This window comes from Mus musculus, chromosome X (assembly GCF_000001635.26).
Source record: "Mus musculus strain C57BL/6J chromosome X, GRCm38.p6 C57BL/6J".
NCBI classification, from domain to species: Eukaryota; Metazoa; Chordata; class Mammalia; order Rodentia; family Muridae; genus Mus; species Mus musculus.
In genome coordinates this window covers 136746040-136753974 of record NC_000086.7, presented here as the reverse complement: position 1 = coordinate 136753974, position 7935 = coordinate 136746040, and the positions used below count along the sequence as shown (strand labels likewise).

The 7935-nt window shown below is 40.3% G+C and overlaps 1 long non-coding RNA gene across 1 annotated transcript in view; it reads right to left on the bottom strand.

Moving 5' to 3' along the window:
• BC065397 (cDNA sequence BC065397) overlaps positions 1-7935 on the bottom strand; it is a 60408-nt gene that overhangs the window by 49390 nt on the left and 3083 nt on the right. The window contains exon 2 of the long non-coding RNA NR_033324.1: positions 6527-6652. This is a non-coding gene — a long non-coding RNA (cDNA sequence BC065397). The remainder of the gene's footprint in view (positions 1-6526; positions 6653-7935) is intronic.

Here is a 7935-nt window from a genome sequence, read left to right as displayed (position 1 = left end):
TTAGAATGTTCTTCCCAACCTCACATTCTGCTCTAGCACAGTCTCCAGCTAGAATAATATTTATGGGCTACAAATATGGGCTGAAGGCTTATTAGTCAGAACAGCTTGTTAGCAGGTCTTAAGCCAAGGGGAAGAATGGCCTCTAAGCCAATTCACAAAAACAAAGAATTCTCCGCATGGCAAGACAAAGTCCACTAACATGAAGCCTACCCAAAAAAGTCATATGAGTAGGCCTGTTTTCATCCTCTGCTAACACGTGCAAAGCTTTATAAAAGTGCCTACTGTGCTGTACTGTGTAGTGTGTTATTTAAAAACAGACCTCACTATTAATTTCTTGAAATAAGGGGAAAATATTGCCATCACCTAAACGTAGGGGCCATTTTGTCTTACAGAATGGATCTAGAGAATATGTAAGCTTACCCTCTATTTTACTAGCTCTATTCATGACACTTTGGTTTTAAGACAGTGTGGTGCTTTAGTACCACACAGAGCATAGGTTTGAATGATAATTCTCTCAGCCTCAGGTTCTTCCTCTAAAAGCTCATTCAAAGGCTGAGAAAAATCCAGAACACAGTAACTACATGACATTGACCAAATTATTGAACTATTCTGTACTTCAGTTGTCACAACTGTTAACAAATCAGTGGCTTTTCTCTACACAAAGGATAAACAGGATGAGAAAGAAATTCGGGAAACAACACCCTTCTCAATAGTCACAAATAATATAAAATACCATGGCGTGACTCTAACTAAGGAAGTGAAAGATCTGTATGACAAGAACTTCAAGTCTCTGAAGAAAGAAATCGAAGAAGCTCTCAGGAGATAGAAAGATCTCCCATGCTCACTGATTGGCAGGATTACTATAGTAAAAATGGCTATCTTGCCAAAAGCAATCTACAGATTCAATTCAATCCTCATCAAAATTCCAACTCAATTCTTCAACAAATTAGAAAGGGCAATTTGCAAATTCATCTGGAATAACAAAAAACCTAGGATAGCAAAAAGTCTTCTCAAGGATAAAAGAACCTCTGGTGGAATCACCATGCCTGACCTAAAGCTGTACTACAGAGCAACTGTGATAAAAACTGCATGGTACTGGTATAGAGACAGACAAGTAGACCAATGGAATAGAATTGAAGACCCAGAAATGAACCCACACACCTATGGTCACTTGATCTTTGACAAGGGAGCTAAAACTATCCAGTGGAAAAAAGACAGCATTTTCAACAAATGGTGCTGGCACAACTGGCGGTTGTCATGTAGAAGAATGAGAATTGATCCATTCTTATCTCCTTGTACAAAGCTCAAGTCTAAGTGGATCAAAGAACACCACATAAAACCAGAGACACTGAAATTTATAGAGGAGAAAGTTGGGAAAAGCCTTGAAGATCTGGGCACTGGGGAAAAATTCCTAAACAGAACAGCAATGGCTGGTGCTGTAAGATCAAGAATTGACAAATGGGACCTCATAAAATTGCAAAGTTTCTGTAAGGCAAAAGACACTGTCAATAAGACAAAAAGGCCACCAACAGACTGGGAAAGGATCTTTACCAACCCTAAATCTGATAGGGAACTAATATCCAATATATACAAAGAACTCAAGAAGCTGGACTCCAGAAATTCAAATAACCCCATTAAAAAATGGGGTATAGAGCTAAACAAAGAATTCTCACCTGAGGAGTACCAAATGGCTGAGAAGCACCTGAAAAAATGTTCAACATCCTTAATCATCAGGGAAATGCAAATCAAAACAACCCTGAGATTCCACCTCACACCAGACAGAATGGCTAAGATCAAAAATTCAGGTGACAGCAGTAGTACCCTTTTGACATCCTCATTTGCTAGCATCTTAACCCTGGGACAGGTGGTTATGAAAACAGTCCAATTCCCTAGCCTAGGATTAATACCTACCCCAGTATGAGGATGTCTAATTGTCCTTGGAAGCTATTTTAAAAGTATACTCTTGCTTTGGATCTATTCAGAGTATAAGGGAGGCCTTCTAGTTTATTGTTAAATCCAGGCCATTTTCCTGTAAGTTCCTCTACTGTGCTTGATTTAAAAAGAGAAAACTTGTTGGATCATTTGCCTTAGTAAGACCATTTTCAGAAGGACAAGGAATAGCTCCTGCCCGAATGCCCTTCCAGACATGCTATACCATGCCATTCTGTATCTACATGGAAAGGGAAAAGTTTGTTGTAAACTGGCATAAGTATCAATTCTCTGAGTCTCCAGTTACACAAAAGGTCTACCTATGAGACTGAATTTCTTTTGCAGGATCTAGTATTATAAAGTGTCCGTCACTGAACCCAGGTAAGGCAAATCCCTTCACCAGGAATTTAAAGCAACCACTGAGTGACCAGTGTGACGGAAGGTCTTCCTCTGTAGCTATCAGTACTATGCTTGGTAAAATGAAGGTAGGCAAAAGAATGGCGCCCGAATGAGCAAGTGTGCCTGTAGTTACATGAGTGTTTGGTAATACTGCTCAATCTCTCTAGTTAGGAGGACTAATAGAGAAATCTCAGTTTGTGGAGGTGAGGGGTCATGGGAATGATAGTGAGGTAGAGAACATGGAACCACAAGACAATGGGAGGCAAATATCTTGAGTAAGGCAAGGTTTGCATTCATGTTATTCTTTTCAAAGGTCAGTGGTCCTTCAGGAGCTAGAACTGTAGCCTAGTGCTTGCCTAACATATATAAGAATTTCTACTATCAAAATAAAACAGCAATTTTAAAATAATTTTTTCCTCTTACAGTTGAAAAACTTCCAAAGATTTCTCTTCATGCATAAGAATCCAATCAACCTTTAGACTGGCTTTTACCTAACAATATTGTGTCATCTCCTCTGGATTAATTCACAAATGTTCATGAAGTACTTGCCATCACATGCTAAGTACTATAAAAATACATAGACAACACGGTGAAGGAAAAAAAACCTTTCCTCAGAGCTCCTATAGTATGACAAGAGAGAGAAAAGTAGAAAAATGGAGAAAATACTTCAGGTATTATGGGCTATCTAGCTGTGGTGAAATTGGGAAGGATGATATCTTAGAAATCTTTCCTGACTGCAGAGACTTGTAACCTGAATGAAGAGAAAGGAACCGAAAGAGAAACATCCAAAGAAATGAGATGTTAGGAGTAAAACAGTTTTTGTTTGTTGACATGGTTTATCTGAACAGCCCTGGCCGCCCTGGAGCTCACTATGTAGTCCAGGCTGGCCTAAAATTCTCAGAGATCCACCTGCCTCTGCCTCCAGAGCTAAGCAGGAGTAGGACAGTCTTCCAAAGGAAGGGGCAGACATTTGAGTTTTTCAAAAAGGAGGAAGAGGAGGAGGAAGAGGAGGAGGAAGAGGAGGAGGAAGAGAAGATACAATCAAACAACCCTTCTAAGCTTATAATATAGAGAACAAATGCACTGAAAAAAAAGTTTAGTTCATCAAGTTAAAATGGTGGCATCCTGGAAGGGCAAATGCAGTGGGTGCTATAGGAACATAAAGCAAGATACTCAACTTGGTCCTGGGGATAAGGTAGGACCCACTGTGAGGAAGTGACACTTAAAGGGAGACTTGAATTTTGGTATAGCCATTATGAAAAGTATAAGAGAGTGAGAAATGTGGCATATGAACTTACTGCTTTGGCCAGAGGAAGTCTCAGTTTTACTAATAATTTTGTTTTGTCTGAAATTCCAGATGTATTTTCTTCATAGCCAAATCTTGTCTAACCTACTAATGTTCTCTCAAATCCCACCTTCTGGGATCATAGCCAGAAACAGTGCTTCAATACTTCTATTCCAAATTTGTCACTTAGCATTTTAGAAGGTCTATTATTTGCTGAATAGTGTTACATGCCTGTAATCCTAGCACGTAGAGGTGGATATAAGAGGGTCAAGAATTCAAGGCCATCCTTGGCTACATAATAAGTTCAAAGCTATCCTAGGCTACATGAGACTCTGTCTCAAAAACAAACAAACAAAAATTCTATTTGGTATTGCTAAGACTCAACTTCACACATATCCCTAAACTCCTTATAAAACCTTCGAATATGTGAGTTCTCTTCTATTAGTTTAGCATCACCTAGGATACATAGCATGGTGATGAGCATGTATGTTTGTAAATGAAAGGGTGGATAACACACTGGAGTCTCTGAAACCTCTTTCATAACTTACTATGATCAGGGACATGTACACAGTAAAGGGGTCTGCTATCCCCAAAAGAACTCTACTAATTTCATCCAAAGACCTAAGATCTGAAATAGACAACTCCTTTCCAATAGTCTCTGCTCCTCATCCCCTTGCAATTCTGCCCCTTCCCCCATTCTACCTTCTATTGTTTCTTCTGTCTCCTGGTTGTCAGCCAGGATGAGAAAATGGTCTAGCTGTCCTCAGAGACTTACACCAGCCTGGACTGCTCTGCAGTGCCATGAAGGGCCAGGACTTTTGTTTACAGCTGGGAGCCTGATGAGGCAGTAAGCACAGCTGACAGTCCCACTCTCGAGCAAACATCAATTTTCCTCTGTCCTCTCAGCCAAGTTTCACAGACCAGCTCTATTGAAAGCTGGCTGTACCCTCCTGGATCTCCCCGACGTCCCAGCCGCAACTCTAGGCTGGGAGCAGCTGGGTGGATCTCAGCTTTGTACCTTTTAGGAGCTGTTCTTACTCGCTTCTCTGTCCTTAATTACTAACCATCTTATCTCATCCTCAGGGCCTGGAAGGAACATGTCCTCCGAAGTCCCCATACCCTAAGCTCTATTTGCTCTCTCACCCTAGTGTACAAACACCCTCATTCACTTATCCATATGGTAACACACTGCTGAAAGTAGATCAAAACCACTATTTGAATGTGTAGTTTGTAGAATCTACCTTTTTAAGCAGAGCAGTAAGGTCTTTAAATGCTTGCACTTTCACACACATGTGCATGTGCACACACACAGCCTTTGCTTTCTAATGGTTGTCCTACTCTTAAAACTGTCAACAAGGTAGGAAAAACATCTTCCAAAAATAGATAATGACACCCCCTGTCACACATTCCACAATCTGACCTGTTTCCATACCAGCTTTGCCTTCTGCATCAAGGGTAAGCAGAAAGCATCAATACATTCTTAGCTCCTTCTTGCCCCTTGCTTCCATTTGCCTGTGTTTTGTTCTGCCTTCTGGCTAGTAATTTGGCCAACTAGCTGAAGTTTCTTTCTGTGGTTTTCAACCTCTCTCTGGTCCTAATTTCCTGATAATTGTGAAATGCTGCTTACAGTAGTAGCTCATTACAGCAAAGCTCCCCATGGCATCTGGTGAAGATACGATCCTTTGAGGAGACCTTATCAAACTCTAATAAAAAGGGTTTTGTTTGTTTTGTTTTGTTTTCAATCTGGCTCATTCCCTACATCTGACATGGTCCATATCTACTAAAAAATATACATTTTACTCCATGTCTTGGTTAATATGTGGTCTTCTAAACCCATGTTTGTAGTCTAAACCATAACTGATCACTTCTTCTTTAAAGAACTATTTTATTAAGGGAACATTCAGAACTAAAGTAAGGAAATAGTACAAGCAACCCAGTATCTTCCATTAAAAAGCTTAGATATGTCCTTTCAAGAACAACTGGCTTGTTCTTTCAAACATGGCAGCTATTACAGTTTCCAAAGCTGTAACTTTATCACTTCTAGGAAATTGTAGACTATACGTGGAAATTACCAACATAAGAAACTTAGCTGGGGAAAAAACGATTCAAAGCAACCACGTGAGGCAAAGTTCAAACTACAGGCATCGACAATGACTGGCGAAAATCGTCTTTATCTTTCTGAGTTAATGTATACCATGGGTGGCTTTACATGATCCCTCTAAGTCAAGTGTGTTGCTGACAAAACCAGAATTTTGGCACGATTCAAGCTAAACTATTAACTAAGGAGGAGAAAAACAAGGGATCCTGTGCAAGTCTGGCATCTCAAGGTTATCTAAAGTCATCGCTGACTAGGTTCAATTCTCAGCTGTTTGGTCATTTGAAATAAGTTTTTCGATGTCAAACAGAGCCATGAGGCGGTATTTAAATTACAGAAGAGAAAAGAAATACCCTAAAAGGACGAACCTTCTCCCTTGACTGTTCCCATTTTTTGCTTTGCCATGGGCTAGACAGATCCAGCAAAATTTGCAGGACACGTTTAATGAAATTCCTATGGATTAAGGCAGTATAAATAGACAAAAAAGACATCCTTATTATAGAAATGCCATTTTGTTTGGCCTTGAAATGCTGTAATAGTTTTTAACTTATACATTAAATAATCATCATTTTAAGAAATCAGATAAGATAATCAGAACCAATTTTTAAAAAACTTCTTTTAAAGATTTATCTATTTGTATGTGCATGAGTGTTTCGCCTGCCTATATGTATGTACACCACATGTGTATCTGGTGCCCACAGGGGTTCACAAAAAAGGTGTCAAGTTCCCTAGAACTGGACTTACAGATGCTTATGAGCCACCACATGGGGCCTAGGAACTGAAGCCGAGTCTTCTGCAAGAGCAACAAGCTTTCTTACCTGCTGAGCCATCTGTCCCGCTTCTACTTGATACTTCCAAAGTTTCCTTCTGATATGTCCTCTTCTGACCTCAGGGGGCACGAGGCACATAAAGGATGCACAGACACACATGTAGATGAAGCATCTCTATAAGTAAAATAAAGAAAATTATACACACGTACACACATATGATAGGATAACAAATAAAGCTTTGGGTAAAGCACTCTAAGGCATGCGAGGACACTGGGGATAGACAATAAAACACTGTCTGATCAACACTGACCACGACCTTTTCAGACCAAGGAAGGTTTTGGTATTCCCAAGGTAATATAAGTAAAAACCATATATACCGACAGGTAAGTTACATGCTATACAAAAGTAGTCAAGTAAGAGAGCAAAAGTCCTGGCCAACATGTCTTTCAACTAACTGCCTGGGTAAGGTTGTCAGCAGGGGTAAGAAAAGGGGAATTTTTTTCCCTGTTCCATTGGAGTGCACAGATCTCTGCAATTTGTCTGCCCTTAGGTGGCCTATGATTCTGATTACCACAAAGGCATTGTATGAGCTAATGGTAGCCTTGCAAATTAATACAGGGTTCATGGAGCCACTGACTTTTCTGTGAAGGCTGAGACCGTAAATAGTTTCTGTCTGGCCTTGGGCCTCGGAACCAAACAAAATGAAGCTATCTTTCCTTTCCAGTTGAAATCATGTAAAGACAACAGTGCGGCTGTAAATTCTAAAGACTATTCCTTATTTTCTGAGAACTGACGATAAGTCAGGAATCTACTTGAGGTTTTATCCCACTAATAAATAAGTTAAGGTTACAGGGGGACATTCACATTAATGGGGCAACACAGCATAACAGGAAAAAGCCTGGGCTTTAAAGTCAGGAACAAGTCTGGCCTTGCTCTGCAATTTATTGGTTGAGCAACTTTAGGTGACTGTTTAACTTCTCTGGGCTTCTGGGAGGATTTGCTAAGATAACGGATGGAAAAAGCTGAGTCCTGTGCTACCTTGAATACAGGAAACACTGTCTCTAGGCCATTTTTCCTTACCACTCTGACTGTACAACCAATTCCCACTATTCACGCTCTTGCCCTTGCAATCCTACTCAGTAAAGCACAAGGCTAAACCTATTAGGATACGGCAGCAGCAATCAGCCATGTAGATTCCAGGGCCAGGCATACCCCCTTCTTAAAGTACCTCGGGTAGCTTTCCTCCCTCTCCTGAACCTATCCATAAAATGAAGTACCCCAGCTCTGATCTTGAGAAAAACAGAGAAAAAAAATCACCTTTTCGGGAGCATCCGTCAAGAGAAACGCACTATGCTAGGCTCTTTTACATACACCTCCTCTCACCTAAATCAGCGCAGCCCAGCAGAGCATTCTGTGATGGTGAAAATGATCTATAGCCAAATTTAGACACCAGCTAG